The sequence below is a fragment of the Pezoporus occidentalis genome, unplaced genomic scaffold (assembly GCF_034315485.1).
Source record: "Pezoporus occidentalis ecotype Australia unplaced genomic scaffold, CSIRO_AGI_Poc_V1 ctg45, whole genome shotgun sequence".
In the NCBI taxonomy this organism is placed as follows: domain Eukaryota; kingdom Metazoa; phylum Chordata; class Aves; order Psittaciformes; family Psittacidae; genus Pezoporus; species Pezoporus occidentalis.
The window spans coordinates 207,520-223,650 of NW_026915780.1; the positions used below are offsets into that span (position 1 = coordinate 207,520).

Sequence of the window (16,131 nt, forward strand, 5' to 3'; positions counted from 1 at the left end):
CTCGACAGCGCAGACTCGGGAAACTGGAAAAGACTTCCACTGACTTCAATGGGCTAACCAAGATAGAAGAGTGCTAGGACACACTTCCATTTGACTATGAACCTTCTGTTCTCTCTAGGATGGCTTCATAATTTGCCCCCTCTTTTCCTTCCTTTCAGCCCCACTGCTCACATGCTTCTTTGAAATAAAGCACAGCCTCTTAAAGAATAATGTAAATTCAAATTTGCGTGCATGCGAAAAGCAGAACTGCTCTTGTAATACACATCTTCCCAAAGATGTGAAGCATAAGACTGTCTACTATCAAGTGCATTAAACCAGCTTTGTTTTGCTGACATCTGCAGCCTCTTTTAATACGCTCTTTCCAGGCAAGTAGGGAACTCAGAGTTCTTAATTCAAAACTTGGTTAATAATTCTAGTTAACAGATCTTCTGATCTATGAACATTATAAACAATTACAGGCTTGATAAAAACAACTGCAGATCTGATACAGATCAATTTAAGGGCTCTACACCAAATAATCGTGAGTTAAAAATTCCAGTATCAATCTGCTGGAGGGTAAGCATCATGCCACCTCCCTGTGCACGCATTATTAGTCTTGACCATCAGAACCGTGACTGTGGCAGACAGAAAGGGAGAACCAGTGCTCCCAGGCTCAGGACTAGACAGGGAAGGATGTCTTTTTTTTCCCCCTTTCACCAGCATTCTGCCTCAATTACAATCTATCTTGTTCAATGTACAGAAAACAGTGATCTGGAGAAAGAATAGTGAGTGCTCATGTAAAAATGATGACAACAGATAGAGGCCCCTAGGTACCCCTGAAATAGAAATGATAAATAGATACAGTGCTAACACATACAGGTGCTGTAGATAAGACTGTACACACTTCCTGCCTTTAGTATTCAGTACAGTTACTGACCCCTTTTTATTCTAAGTACACACACACACTATATTATATGTATTTAGAAATACAAATGGTGAAATGAAGAATTCCATGTGAAACAACTTCCCTGCCCTGTTTAAAACAGTGTCAAAGTTGAAATTTAGGACCTTAACCCCTAATGGTAGCTGAATAACTAAGAGTAAAACCATTCTGTTATTCTCGGTGTATGCCCGCAGAGTTATGCAAAATATACTTTGACTGTATACGCCTCTGGATGATGGAGAGGCAGCAGTTCTGGAGCTGGAGCAGCCATGCGAGAGGCTTGTATAATTTACCTCCAGTTGTTCAGGATTTATTTTTCCTCAAGGTGCTCCTCCAGCTGTTTGTCCACCTTATTTCACAAACTTTTGTTTCAGTTGCACTCATTTTACTTAACCAGGATTACTGTCAGGTGAGTTTTCTGAATAAAAAGTCCAAAAGGTACCAGTTAAAGCAACATCATTAATATAATGCCCAATGTTGTATAAATTTAACCAAACACTTTGAGGAATTGTGAGCTAACTGAATGAGGAGCAGGCTGTTCAATGAACTACTGGCATTAGAGTTAAAGAGGATGAGAGCTACTTCGCAACTGTTTGGGGAAAATAAAATATAACAGCATCAGTAATATCCCTGCACTCCTGCTGTTGGCAGGGACTGTCAAAGATGATTGCACACCCTCACAGAAATACTTCCTGCAGGGTGGAAGGTCTCCTGACATCAGAAACCATCCCATCAGCAGGGTCTGGACTCGAAACACAAGCCAACAATGCCATGTGTATAAATGTCTCCTTAACTGGCATATCCAGCCAGGAAAAACACTCCTAATGAACTCTTGCGTTGTGCAGGAAAGGATGAATGTGCTCCTGAGATGGGTGAAATGTACTTTCTAATAGAAAATACTGCATTCACCCTGGGTTACTGGTACCTTTCAAAGCCATCTCGTGCATGGCTCTGCCTGCTAGCTCGGCTTCATGCACATTGACCATGCCCCACTGCTGTCAGGCCCCTTGTATCGCCTGAGGGATCCTACTTCCTATGGGCAAAGCATCCCAGGAGTGCTGCAGGGAGGGTGACACCATCCTCCAGCCAGCAGGCAGGAAAAATTAAGCTGTGTAATCTTCTTTAGTACAATGCAGGTCCTTCTGAAAAACTGTGCATCCTCTGTCTAGATTGATGTGCAGATGCTTAGGCAAACTAGCATGTTTCAGGGAGCAGAAATAACTCCTACTCAAAGACCACTTGTTCTCATCTATTCAATGTCCCCATATTTTCATCACTGGACTGCTTCTAACACAAAATATTTGAGATTTGGGATTATAAAGCATTGATGAAAGCTGAGCTCTTCATGGGAAAAGCAGGGGCAGTTTGATTTGGTCTGGTTCAGATTTTGAACTCGGGTATGAGTCCTCACATTTACTAAACTTTCCCTTTTAATTCTGTCTATTTACATACAATATTCAGAAAGAACTTCAAAAGGGGAAACATCCCAACCACTTGTCATCAGAAAATTAGTTACTATTTTTGTATTTTCTAAGAAAATGTTGGACCTATTTACCTTCAGCTCTAACACACTTTCAGATTGTCTAAGATGCTTTTACCAGAAGCAAGGACAGTCAACGTAGGCTGCCTGTTCAAGGATTGGGTGCTTTAAAAGTTGCAAGGCCAAAGACATAGATAAAAATATTTTGGTCTTTTTAATTGACAAGGTCCCAGCTCAGCATTAGTGTGAGCTGGTACATGAGTATGGTTTCAATAAAATGTCATTTGACCAACTGAGGTATGACATTGCATTTTTGTCAGCTTCCAGATTGCTCATTTCTCCCTCCAAACTGAATGATTGTTTTATATTTCCCTGAATCTGGAAGGGAGATTCAGGTTCCCTAGTTCTCTTCCTAACAAATGACCCCATGTAATTTATCTTCATATGCTCATCTTCGGCAGCAGATAGTTAAAGCTAAGCAATAAGACACGCTGCTGTTTGGATTAAATTAGCTGCTTCAAATGTACCAACATACTAACAAGCCCTCACAGTGCTCTGCCAGCCAACCGCCACGATGTGCGGCTCACTTAAGGCAAATGAGGAGGGTAAACACAGTCCTGCAAACACAACAGTTAAAGTACAATGTGCTGAACAGCTGCTCCTTGCAAAAGCTACACTAGCACCATGGTGACCACACCAACAACCAGAGGTGACAGCAGCAAAGGGCATGGAGAGAAAACAGGACTGGGGGCCATAACTCTGTGCACAACACAAGCCAAGGGTAACCATGTGGTGTGTTCTCTGGATCTTTTCTATGGATTTAGGTCCGGCGGATTGCTTTTTGGCTGAACATACTTCTTTGGAAAATATATGTCTATGATAAGCTTCAGAGTTAACGTTTCTGTACCACCAGTGTAACTCCGGACCTTTTCCAGATAAAACCAAGAAAAGCAGAGCCCTTTTCTTTCTCCTTTCCTTCAGTACCTTCCCCAGAGAGGAAATCTCCCCTTGCCCATCACAAACATCCCATAGCTGTGAACACGGGCAGAGCCTACCGCACCCTGCCAGTGGCCAGTGCCCCTCTGCGGGGTATTCAGCCTGTTGAGGGGCACTAACAGCAACCGGGTGCCACGCTGTGTTCAACACGAGCATCGTGGAGAGGCCAGCTAACAGAAACCGGTTATTCTGCAACAGCAGTGCCTCAGCGAGTGGACAGTGAGTGACGAGCTCTATTGGTTTAATAACAATAATGCTGTACTCCAATAAGTGTATGTAATACACTAATATTACAAGTGGATAAATGTAATTATGAATAATGTAGGCCTATTGGGAAGGCCCCAGTGTTGGCTTGTTTCAGCAGAACTGTCTGATGTTACTGCATGTAGCTGTGACTGAGCTGCATGTCCTTTCTGGAATGGGCTTGCCTTACAGTAAGTTACTTCTGGCTGTAATTTACAAATTCTCGTATGGGGGGGGAAAAATCATCCCCGCAAAGCTGAGCAGTGGCTGGGACAGGGCTCAGGTCCCAGCTACTGCGGTTTTCAACAGTACTTTCAGACAAGAATGCAGTGAACAGCCTGATTAGCAGCAAAGGCCATAAGGTTTTTGCTGTACTTTCTGCTTCAGCCTGTAAACCTCACCTTACGCATTGCATACAGTAATGCTCAGGCATTGAAACTTCTTTCCATCATTGATTTTCCTCTTTTTCCATTTGCCACAATACCTTAAAATGGAACTGCTTACTTGGGTAATTCTATCTAGCTCCTCACAGATTAAAGAAACACCCTATTTTAATTTGGAAATTAATTGAGAATGATGGTGAGAGTGGTCCTAGCTTAATGTGAGGAGAACGCCTGTAGTATGGGGAATAAGCAAGAGGAATTAGAGATGTGTACATGGCTCCAGGGATACAGCATTGCTGGAATCACAGAAACATGGTGGGATGGCTCCTAAGACTGGAGTGTTGGAATGGAAGGTTATGGGCTCTTTGGAAAAGACAGGCCTGGCAGGCGGGGAGGGGGAGTTGCCCTTTATGTTAGGGATAGGCTGGAGAGTATGGAACTGTGTCTGGGGACAGGTGAGCAGTTAACAGAGAGTTTGTGGGTCAGGGTTAAAGGGAGAACAGCTATGGAGGACATTACTGTGGGGATCTGTTACAGACCGCCTGATCAAGGAGAACCTGCGGATGAAGCACTCCATAGACAGATAGGAAAAGCCTCACGCTCGCAGGCCCTTGCTCTCATGGGTGACTTCAACCACCCTGATATCTCAGGGGGGCCCAACACAAACAATCCAGGAGGTTCCTCGATTGTGTGGAAGACAACTTCCTTCTGCAAGTAATAGAGGAGCCAACAAGGAGAGGGGCCATGCTTGACCTCGTGCTCACCAGCAGGGAAGGGCTGGTGGGGAACATGATGCTCTAAGGCAGCCTTGGCTGCAGCAATCATGAGATGGTGGAGTTTGAGGTCCTCAGGGCAGTGAGAAGGGCACACAGCAAGCTCACTGCCCTGCACTTCAAGAGAGCAGACTTGGGCCTCTTCAGGACCCTGCTCAGTAAGGTTCCATGGGATAAAGCCCTAGAGGGTAGGGGGCCCAAGACTGTTGGTTGATATTGAAGGATCACCTGCTTCAAGCTCAGAAGTGTTGTGTGCTGACAAGAAGGAAATGGGGCAAGAAGGCCAGGAGGCCTCCATGGATGCATAAGGATGTGCTGAGAAAACTTAGAAGAGGAAAAGAAGCTTATACAAGGTGGGAGCAAGGACAGGCAGCCCGGGAAGGATACAGGGATGTTGTCCAGGAAGCAAGGGCTCAGGTCAGGAAGGGTAAGGGCCAGTTAGAATTGAGACTGCGCAGGGATGATAAGGGTAACAGGAAGGGTGTCTGTAGGTATGTAGCCACCAAAAGAAAATCTAGGACTGCATCAAAAGGAGCATGACCAGCAGGGCGAAGGAGGTGATCCTGCCCCTCTACTCTGCTCTCGTGAGACCCCACCTGGAGCACTGTGTGCAGTTCTGGTGTCCTAAACAGAAGAAGGACATGGAACTGTTGGAACAAGTCCAGAGGAGGCCACGAGGATGATCAGGGGCTGGAGCACCTCCCGTATGAAGAAAGACTGAGAATATTGGGGCTGTTCAGCCTGGAGAAGAGAAGACTGTGTGGAGACCTCATAGCAGCCTTGCAGTATCTGAAGGGGGGCTATAGGGATGCTGGGGAGGGACTCCTCATTAGGGACTGTAGTGACAGGACAAGGGGTAACGGGTTAAAACTTAAACAGGGGAAGTTTAGATTGGATATAAGGAGGAAATTCTTTCCTGTGAGGGTGGTGAGGCACTGGAATGGGCTGCCCAGGGAGGTTGTGAATGCTCCATCCCTGGCAGTGTTCAAGACCAGGCTGGACAGAGCCTTTGGTGACATGGTTCAGTGTGAGGGTGGATTGGAACTTGATGATCTTAAGGTCCTTTCCAACCCAAACCATTCTATGGTTCTATGATTTCTGTTTGGTGGGAATACTTAATTGGCAGAAAAATCATGTGTTATAAAAGTAAGCGATAGAGCAAGCATAAAAGCATCTAGGGCTTTAACAATTTTTAATCTACTTGAGCAACTAACTTGCCCATTTGTGGAACAACAGGACACAGGAGTGTTAATGAGGTAATGTTCCAAGAAAGAGTAAACCCATTTGCTCCAGGAGTACTGCACCAGTCCCAGCAGCAGAACTGTGTGCTCTGAAAACACGCAGTGCAGTTGGTGAGGACACTGGTAAGTAAATGCAGCCCAGTGAAATCTAAACCATCACCTTCCCATTTCATACCCAAGGGTGACAACTGGGACATGTACCATGGCCCCCACAGGGCAGGGTACAAAAATCAGAGCTACTCTTCTCCGGATGTTCTCTGCAGAAGGGAAGGAACAAGTGAGTGTGTCTGAGATGGCTTTGCCTTGTGCAGAGCAGACTTGCTCACTCTGTAATGCAAACTGGATCAGAAAAAATATATGTATCATTGTGCCACCTACTAGGATAAAAAAAGGTCATGGGACAGAATACAAGGGTGGAGAATAAATTGATTATAGACTAAACAGGATCCTGGTAGAATAAGGGACCACAGCCAGAGAGAATTCCAAAGGAAAAACACTGTTCCAAGAGAAAATGAGATTCAACCTGTCTCCTGGTGAGAGGTGTCAAAGGCAAGATACTGCCAATGCAGAGGGCCTGCTTGAGAAAAGTATCATACGGAGGATATCTAGGACACAAACATATGTCCAACCAGTAAATTACATGACAGCCTAATGCAACAACAAACAAGAATAGGTCACTTTAAGAGAATGATTAATACATGAGATTACTGTGCATGCAGACTTATCTGAAAGCAAACCTTGTAGGTGGGTGTGAACTCCTGCTAAAGTCAGCTCCTATCTTTGCTGTGCAACAGCTACAAGAATAATTATAATAATTAATGGAGAGCAGTGATAAAGGCAACAATCGCCCACCTGTATACTGACTGACCACAATGTCCTTACTTCTTTTTTCACACCTACTGCCTTTTGCTGTGATTGCTGACTTACTGCAAGCTCTTTTCCAGTCTCACACTGGGCTTGCTATTTGCTCACTCCAGGCTGTCCAGCCTGTGAATGACAGAGCTTAGAGAGTTTAACATTCTGAATTGTATTTGGTCTCCAATGGCTAAGGTTGCCATGGGTTACATTAGATTACAAAGGGTAATGAGATGAAAACATGAATATTCACTATATAAAGTAAAAGGCCTCAAAATATTGGAGTATAGGAATGGGTGAATAATGTCTGAAAAACACTCTGTGAGAAGGGGTCTTTATATTCTGTGTGAAGACAGCAGACTTGTAATGCAGCCTGTGATTTCTTACCAAGCTGTGATCCCTCTTCCAGCCTGCCCCTGCTTTTGGCACACTTCAGGAGGATCGAGGAAGGACTTGCTATTGTGAAAGGCAGTGTGGTTTGGTACTTCTCCTCTTCTCAGCCTCAGGGATGACAGAAAGGGAAAGGGTGGGCTTTGCAGAGGCCAACCTCTTGACTGGGAACAACGGACGCTGGCTGCTTCTACCGCTCTCCCTTGGCAGGTTTCTGGTGATCTCAAATGCAAAGTGCAAGAATGTGCCAGGGGCAGAACGGCTCCAGAACTTACAGTTTGAGAGGTAGCAGGCTGAGAGGTTTTTCCTTGGAAGTTCATGCATCACTAGCAAGCCTCTTTAGGATGCACGGGTGACACAGTATGGTACGCCAATACAACTTAAGCATATAAAGAACTAAAAAGGAACTCAGAATTGAAGAGGAATTTAGAAAAATGCCTAGATATCAAGTGCCCTGCTGAACAGACAGGACATAAGAGACAGCCCTCCTAATAAGACTGTCAGCACTATGCAAAGCATTTGACACAGCCTCCCACAGCATCCTCACAGCTAAATTGAGGAAGTGTGGACTGGATGATCAGGTAGTGAGGTGGACTGCAAACTGGCTGAAGGAGAGAAGCCAGAGAGTTGTAGTCTATGGGGCTGAGTCTAGTTGGAGGCCTGTAACTAGTGGAGTGCCTCAAGGGTCAGTACTGGGACCAGTATTATTTAATATATTCATCAACGATTTAGATGAGGGAATTGAGTGTACTATCAGCAAGTTTGCTGATGACCCTAAACTGGGAGGAGTGGCTGACACGCCAGAAGGCTGTGCTGCCATCCAGCGAGACCTGGACAGGCTGGAGAGTTGGGCAGGGAATAACGTGATGAAATATAACAAGGGAAAGTGTAGAGTCCTGCATCTGGGCAGGAACAACCCCAGGTTCCAGTATAGGTTGGGAAGCGACCTGTTAGAGAGCAGTGTAGGGGAGAGGGACCTGGGGGTCCTAGTGGACGACAGGATGACCATGAGCCAACACTGTGCCCTTGTGGCTAAGAAGGCCAATGGCATCCTGGGGTGTATTAGAAGGGCGGTGGTTAGTAGGTCGAGAGAGGTCCTCCTTCCCCTCTACTCTGCCCTGGTGAGACCCCATCTGGAATATTGTGTCCAGTTCTGGGCCCCTCAGTTCAAGAAGGACAGGGAGCTGGTGGAGAGAGTCCAGCGCAGGGCAACAAAGATGATTAAGGGAGTGGAGCATCTCCCTTATGAGGAAAGACTGAGGGAGCTGGGTCTCTATAGTTTGGAGAAGAGGAGACTGAGGGGTGACCTTATAAGTGTCTATAAATATATAAAGGGGGAGTGTCACGAGGATGGAGCCAGGCTCTACTCAGTGGCAAACAATGATAGGACAAGGGGTAATGGGTGCAAACTGGAACACAAGAGGTTCCACTTAAACTTGAGAAGAAACTTCTTCTCAGTGAGGGTGACGGAACACTGGAACAGGCTGCCCAGGGAGGTTGTGGAGTCTCCTTCCCTGGAGACATTCAAAACCTGCCTGGACACATTCCTGTGTAACATTATCTAGGTGTGCCTGCTCCGGCAGGGGGATTGGACTAGATGATCTTTCGAGGTCCCTTCCAATCTCTAGCATACTGTGATACTGTGATGCACCATAAAGGCTTCATTCTGAGCATTTCTGAGGGGTGACAGCCTGACCACCGCTTCCTCCGTGCCACAGCAGGATGGTCACACAGGACAGGATAAAGAACTCACGTAAGATCAAGCAGACATATGGTTTTAACCTAAATTACAGTTTTGCACTGGAGAAGAACAATAGTTTTGCTTTGTCTGGTTTTGAATTCCATAAGCAAGCCTGCAGAAATGCTATTTCTAGATGGGGCTGGTAGAAGAGTTCAGAAGTGGCTTTGGAATCCTTCCCACATACAGAGTTGAGTGGGAAGAGCCCTGAAGCTAACCTTGACTAACACGGAGTCCATTAAGACCCTGCAGAAACCCACTTGCATATACATTAACATGAATTCACTGGGTTGCCTTAACACCATTCCATTCATAGCTACAAATTCAATTTATAACTATAAATACACTGTAACTATGAATTCTCATTGAACTATTATAATACATACATAATTCTGATCTAAATCTACCAAAATTAATGTATGATTAGAAATATTAATGTATTTGGGTATAATCCAACAAATGCCATTTGTACATTGCTTAATAATTTGAAAACTTGAAAGTGAACTGCTGTTTCAAAAGGGCAGAAGAAAAGACAAATTGTGGATTAATGGCTAGATAAAACCAAAGAGCTTCAATTTAACTTAGACCCAGCTAAGGCCAAAATGGCAATTCTAAAAATCTTCATTCACCTGCCATGTTACCAACCATGCTGAGCCTCTGGTCTCCACTCTTACAACTGCTTTTTGTATGTTACCCAGTGATTGTTTCCTGTGCAATGCAGAAGTGGCCCCGGGAGCAGAACTGATCTCTGCTGCTCCACCCACAGGTGGGTAGCGGGCCATGGGGTGGCAGCATCTTCTCCCTCCATACTTTGTGGTTTTGAACCTGTGCTTGCTGTATTCAAAATGAATGCCTCCAAGCAGATATGCTATTTGGGTAAGAAAATACTCATGCAACAGCCTGACAGGGTGCTTTTCTTCTGAAATTTTGCTGTGAGCCAAAGGGAATAAGCATTTTACTTCCTGTTTTGAAACCTCTCATGTCACGTTTCAACCCACAATAAATTTTAATGGTCATTATAAACTTATGAAGCCCTGAAAAATAGCTTATCTAAATACAGAATTGGCTGTTCTGGCTTTTAGTGATTTAAGCCGGGATGAGAAGGCTATATTCATTTAGCTACACTGTGTTTTTATGCAGCTTTTCGCAATGGATAGCCAACACACCTTCCCACAGAGGCTTCAAACAAAGGTGGGAGCTCACTCAAAAGGATCAAAAAGTGTGACAGATTTGCATTAACTTGTTATGGAAGGCATCAGTTTAGTCTCAGTTCTCTTTTAAACACCAAACATTGAAAAGACAGTGGTATGTTCCTGTTTTCTCCATGGCAGTCTAGACCTGGCAAATAGAGCGATGTTGGGACGGAGGCCCCTGTATTTCAATTTCGCTGCAGGATTATCTGAACTATTGCTTAGGGACAAGCAAGAAGTCAGTAGTTTAAAAGAAATAATTTTAAAGTATTTTTGACTCAGCACAGGGCCTCCACTCCCTACACGATCAAAAAGTGACTTTTTATTTGATACTACAGCAACCAAAATTTACTTGTAGGAACCATTAGAAAGAAAATAAAAAAACTGAACATAAAGTTCACTTTCTAAAAGCTGGTATTAAAAAGCATGATACAGTAGTTGGAAATATACGATATAATCTTTTGCCAAGACCTGTGAATAATGATTCCTTAGTTTTCTCTAAGTGGTGATAAGAGTTAAGTGCTCTCCCTGCTTACTATTGTAGTTTACAATCAACTGGAAAGAAAGGCAACAAACTATAGAAAAAGCAAACTGTGCATGAACTAGGAGGAGCATAATGAAATCAAAGCTGTGAATACAGTGCAGAAGAACAAAACACCAGAGAAATATGGCAACATTTCATTATGGCATTTTGTAGTTAGAAAATTACTCAAGAAGTCAACACTTTTATTATTACTTCTATTGAAATGCTATCTCAGTGTAATGAAAAACTGGAAAGAAGGTTTTACAACTTCAGAACTTTACATCCCTAAATAAAAAGAAGAATCTCAGGGTGTTTTCTGGTAACACAATTTGCATGTTCTTGTACTTTAAAGGCTGTATTTTACCACTTTACAAGAAAGCACATTAAAAACACCTTTTGTTTTGATTTTCTTACTTACTAATCATAGAATCACAGAATGGTTTGGATTGGAAGGGACCTTAAACATCATCTGGTTTCAACCCAACGGGATGTTATGCAGAACTGATGGTGCTTCATGGGAAGGTATTTTCACTTTTAAAAAGGAGTGTAAGAATTTTGGGCAAGGAGTCGCTTATAGGGAAGGTTCATCCAAAGAGTGAAGTGTAGTGATTTCCTTTAAAAAAATTCTTACCAGTATGAAAATAAATTCCTACCTGTCATGGCTTCATTTGAAATTAAGGAGAAGGGACAGAGAAGTTCATTGTAAAAGATGCAAATATATTAATATAAAACAATTAAACACAGCAATGTACACAAATGCCCTCTCCATTCAGGTTTGGTTTTTTTTTCATAATTTTAAGTGAAAACTGAGAAGATGCAAGAACCACTTTTGATTATTTCTTCAGTCTGGACTCTGAAGCACATGAGCACTTTGAGGGTACCAAAACTTCCACATACCTTCTAAACCAGCAAGGTGTTTACCCTCATTTTTTGTAAACACAGTCTCAGATTTAAAAATAAATCCTGAAACACTTGCACAGTCACAGCTGAGAAAACACTATAAGAGAAAAAGAATTCTGGTCACCCTCCATATATGGACAAGTTCTCAGTCTTGAAGAAAAGATCTGTACCATGCACAAACGTGTGATGGTGCTGATGAAATAAGCAGGACTGAGGACTAAGGTGTGAGAAATGAGGACTGGCCTCACTGTCCATAGTTCTTGATGACCACTTTGACCAGAGCTAGCTCAGCTCCAGGGTTTCCTCTCGAAGGAAGGCTTTGTCTCTCATGCATTCACTGTAACACCTGGTGCCATGAGAACAGACTGGTTTCTTACTTCTTATTTTAACTGGGACTTTGCTCATGTTTATGCTACAAAACCAGTGGTTTTTCTTTGAACCAAGGCCCTCTTATGAAGAACTGGAGTTGGTTGTCCAAGAGTGAACAAGTTGAGTCCTTAGCCAGCACTGGGGGATCCCATGCTGCATATGGCATCACACAGGGAAGCAAGCTAAGCCATGGGCTAGTAACAGGGCAGTGTGTTTCTATCTATGCATATTCATACCTGAGGTGTCTGGATCATGGTGCAACGCTGCCTTAGGAGTGGCATGGAAACAAACCAAAACTGCTCAGGGTCTAATTCTGGCCCCACTAAAGTTAACCACAAAAGCACCACTGACTCAAAGGAATGAAGCTTTCAACGCCAGGACAGCTATGGCAGTGTGTTGGTACAATCTTGTGATAAAGTCCAGAGAATAAACAATTTATGCTGATAAAAAATGAACTTACAAGAAACTCAGTCTGCTGCAGCTTAAAGGACTGTGACCTTTTCTATTTATCTCAAGAGCACACTGAATATCAAGCATGCTTTCAGAGGAAAAAATTTACAATTAAGACAGGAATGCAAGCATGCTATTGATGTGTAGAGCTCCGTGTGCAAAACAGGCAATTCACTGTATGCACAAATGATGAAGTAAATGAAAGAAAAAGAAAATGGTCCTAACTGCTCATTCATTTTTGAGAGATGTGAAATGTAGTACTAGATGTATTCAGTACCATTTTAGCCGAGATACTCTGTCTTCCACTGTTGGCCAGCATCCCATGGTGTGAGACCATAACATCATGGATTAAGAACAGAAGTAGAGAGCAATTCACAGACTGAATCCGTGGACCATAATTAAAATATCATGTATAAAACAAATTCTGAAAAGCTACTTCAAGGCTACCATTACAATTGCTTACAACTGCCCTCAAAATGCTCACTAATTAAGCCCATAAGCCTGACACAAAAAGCACTGGAGCTTTCTCGGCCTCTCCCCCCCCGTGAAAAAGGCTTTGTTTGCTGCATGTGCAGAACAAACGGATGCACCATGTGCTTTTCAGCTAAGAATACCAAGAAGCTTAAACAAGTAGTTTCTAAATATGCAGGACTGATCATAGCCTCCTCTGGTTAAAAATACACAATCTGGTGTGATTAGGTACACGACTAATATATATCATGCTCGTACTCACAAACAGTACATAAAGGCAACTAAGACATGGTAAGACATAGATTTTTTTTCTTTTTTCCCGGACGGCCATAAAAATGAGGGGGAAATGGGCAAAAACTATTAGGAAGTGAAACAAAGACATTTAAGTTGTACATTTAATTCCTTTCTTGCATGAGTGAACAGGTTCTAAGTTAAAAGGAAAATGTCCTACATTAAAACCAGTCTTTTGCCCGTTCAAAATACCTGGTTTTGCAGTTAATAGCACATTGTGGTCATGACTGTAATACAGAAAAATCCCCATGTTGTATCTTCCAGTGAAATCAATGTACTCAGCTTTGTGAACAAAACCAGGACACTGACCTGCAGTAACTATAACCACCATGAGCCCAGGCCTGCAGCACTTTGCTTAGGCAAGACTCTTACTGAGCCTGGTGCCTGTGCAAGGACTAGGGAACAGACAGCAGGGTTCCTGTGCCAAATGGTCCCAAACATGAGGATGGATGGGTGAAAAAAAGCACCCTGATGTACAGCCAGTTTGCTCTTCGTATGTGCACGAATTTAGCTCATTGGTTTTACATCTTGTATTTGTAGCAATAGTCTCATATTTTATCCATATTCTCTGGTTCAGTTCAAAGGAAGTCTGTGTTGCATAAACTCAACGTTAGCATCCCCTCCATGCCATGAAGGAGGTGTCAGGTTTTGGTATATAAAAAAAATCACTACCATTTCTTCTTATTACTATTACTTAATTGTAAGAAGGGGTTTGGAACTGGATGAGCATTATGATTCCTTCCAACACAAACCACTCTGTGATTCCATGATTCTATTTAGACAGGAACCCTGCTCAAGAGTGTCTGCTTCTACCTCAGCAGTACAGATCTTTTCCTGCAAGCATCTGAGCAAGCTCAGGAGCTGTGGTCTGCAGACAACTGCTGAGTTCAGCATCCCTCAGTGCTGCAGAGCAGCGGCAACCAGCATGGCACCAGCATGCTGTGCAGCGGTTTGGGGCAGGAAGTGAAGAATACCACCAAAATCAGCTAAAGTATCAGTGCATTTGGAGAGGTGGAATCCAATTACTAGGACTTTGGCCAGAACATCTGTCTTGACTTTTATGCCCTTGCAAAAAAGTTATGGGATCTTTGATGGCAAGAAGTGGTCAGCATCTTGGGTTTTCATCTTATTTGGAAGACAACAGCAGCAAGAGTAATGTGACTGCTGGCTGCTTCCCTGGGCAGGATTATTAGCAGCTATCTCAGCTGCTCTGAGGTAGGGATATCTCAGGTCTGGAGACAGGGTGCTGCTCCTGCAGAGCAATCCGCACATGGCCACAGCAGGCATCACGCTGAGAGTGGGTGTGTGATGGCCCCTGGCTTTGGGGGAGCGAGGAGACTGAATGCAGGACCTGAGTCCATCGCATCCTGTAATGCTGGTCAATGACAGCTAGGGCTCAGTTGCCTTGACTTTAACTCTGCAAGCCAAAGCTGTACTTAATGTAATATTTAATCTTTAATATTGGAGGTGTGTACAAGACAAAACAAGGATATAAGCTAGATTTGGCTTCAGTTTTGCAAGCAAACAAAAACAAGTAATAAAATTGAGACAGAAGGGGATAAGTTGCCACCAGAAGTTGGTGACTGCCCTCTTTGATGACAGCACTATGGCCTCAGAAAGCTGCTCCTGTGGTTTCCTAGCCAAGTCTGCAGGCATGTAGGCAGGGGAGGGGAGATGATACCTAGCTCTTATTATAGGGTAATATTTAATTTCATTCATTACATCAATTAGAAAAAGTCAAAATCTGCGTTTCATCCATCAGGATTCCTGGAATGGAACATTTTCATCTGGTCTTGTGTTTTTACCAGGGGTTCATCTACTGTGCAGCACTTCATTTAATATTTGTGTTCTAGACAACAACAGACCTATATGGCATACAGTAGCTTAAATGTACTGAAATACATCACCTGGATGTTAATGCTCTGCGCCAAAGTATTCAGATACTGAGGCAGCAGAGTGCACCAATGCAGTTGACTAATATTTAATTTACCTCCTTTTCCTCCTGTTCATATGGTCCTCCCCATCTATCCCCCTAAAGCTCGCTGCTGGTTTTACTGCAACATCAGCAGCTACTGGGTGGCTCCTGTACAAAAGTTCCAGCTTTTGTTCCACCTCTATTTCGTTTGTGGAGGTCCCTCATCGCTACTTGCTCCAACAGGATGTAAAGGAGAAGAAATCTCACTTATTATTTGCCTCCAGACTCACAGGGCACGGCTCTTGGTAGCTGTGAAGAAATCCTGGGTTGTACCCACTGTAGCTGCAATTTGCAACAAACTCAGCCACTAAAATGGTAACAGAAATCTCTACTGAGGTTTGGACGTATCAGTGAAAATCAGTTTTTCAAGCGTTTATACCTTGACCAGACGTTCACATCATTTCAGACAGATCAGAAGTAAAGGTTTGATACAAACACTACTTGCACCTGATCTTTGCCTGAGAGCCGAATGACGCCAAACTGTATTGCCAAAAACGACTGGAGCACCTGCAACCCATCCATGCAGCAATGTGGTTTTGCCAAACCTCATTCTGGCTGAAAGCACTAAAGTTGGTGAGACCAAGTAGAAGAGTATTTCTGGTAAAAACCTCCTATCTATTTCCCCTCACCTCCTTTTACCCTGACCAGGTACACTCAGAGCCATACAGACTGCTGGACCTCTGCTACTGAACTCAATCTATAGGAACAATTCCAAGCAGCGGTAACCTCTCCATGCATACTTCCATTGTCCCAAGGGATCAATATAATCAGTATCGCAGCTGGCTGCTGAGAAATAATGAGATTATGATAATGAAAAGGCAAGCTTCCCAAATTTTTTCTTAGTGCACGCCAAAACATCAAACATTTCTACCCATCCATAAAGAACAAAACAGCAATATTTAAGTAAAAAAGTATATAAGATGTATGGTTTTATCTATGAT

General features: G+C 43.3%; 1 protein-coding gene across 3 annotated transcripts in view; it reads right to left on the reverse strand.

Moving 5' to 3' along the window:
* INPP5A (inositol polyphosphate-5-phosphatase A) overlaps positions 1 to 16,131 on the reverse strand; it is a 209,222-nt gene that overhangs the window by 10,581 nt on the left and 182,510 nt on the right. The gene's annotated exons all lie outside the window — the stretch shown is intronic.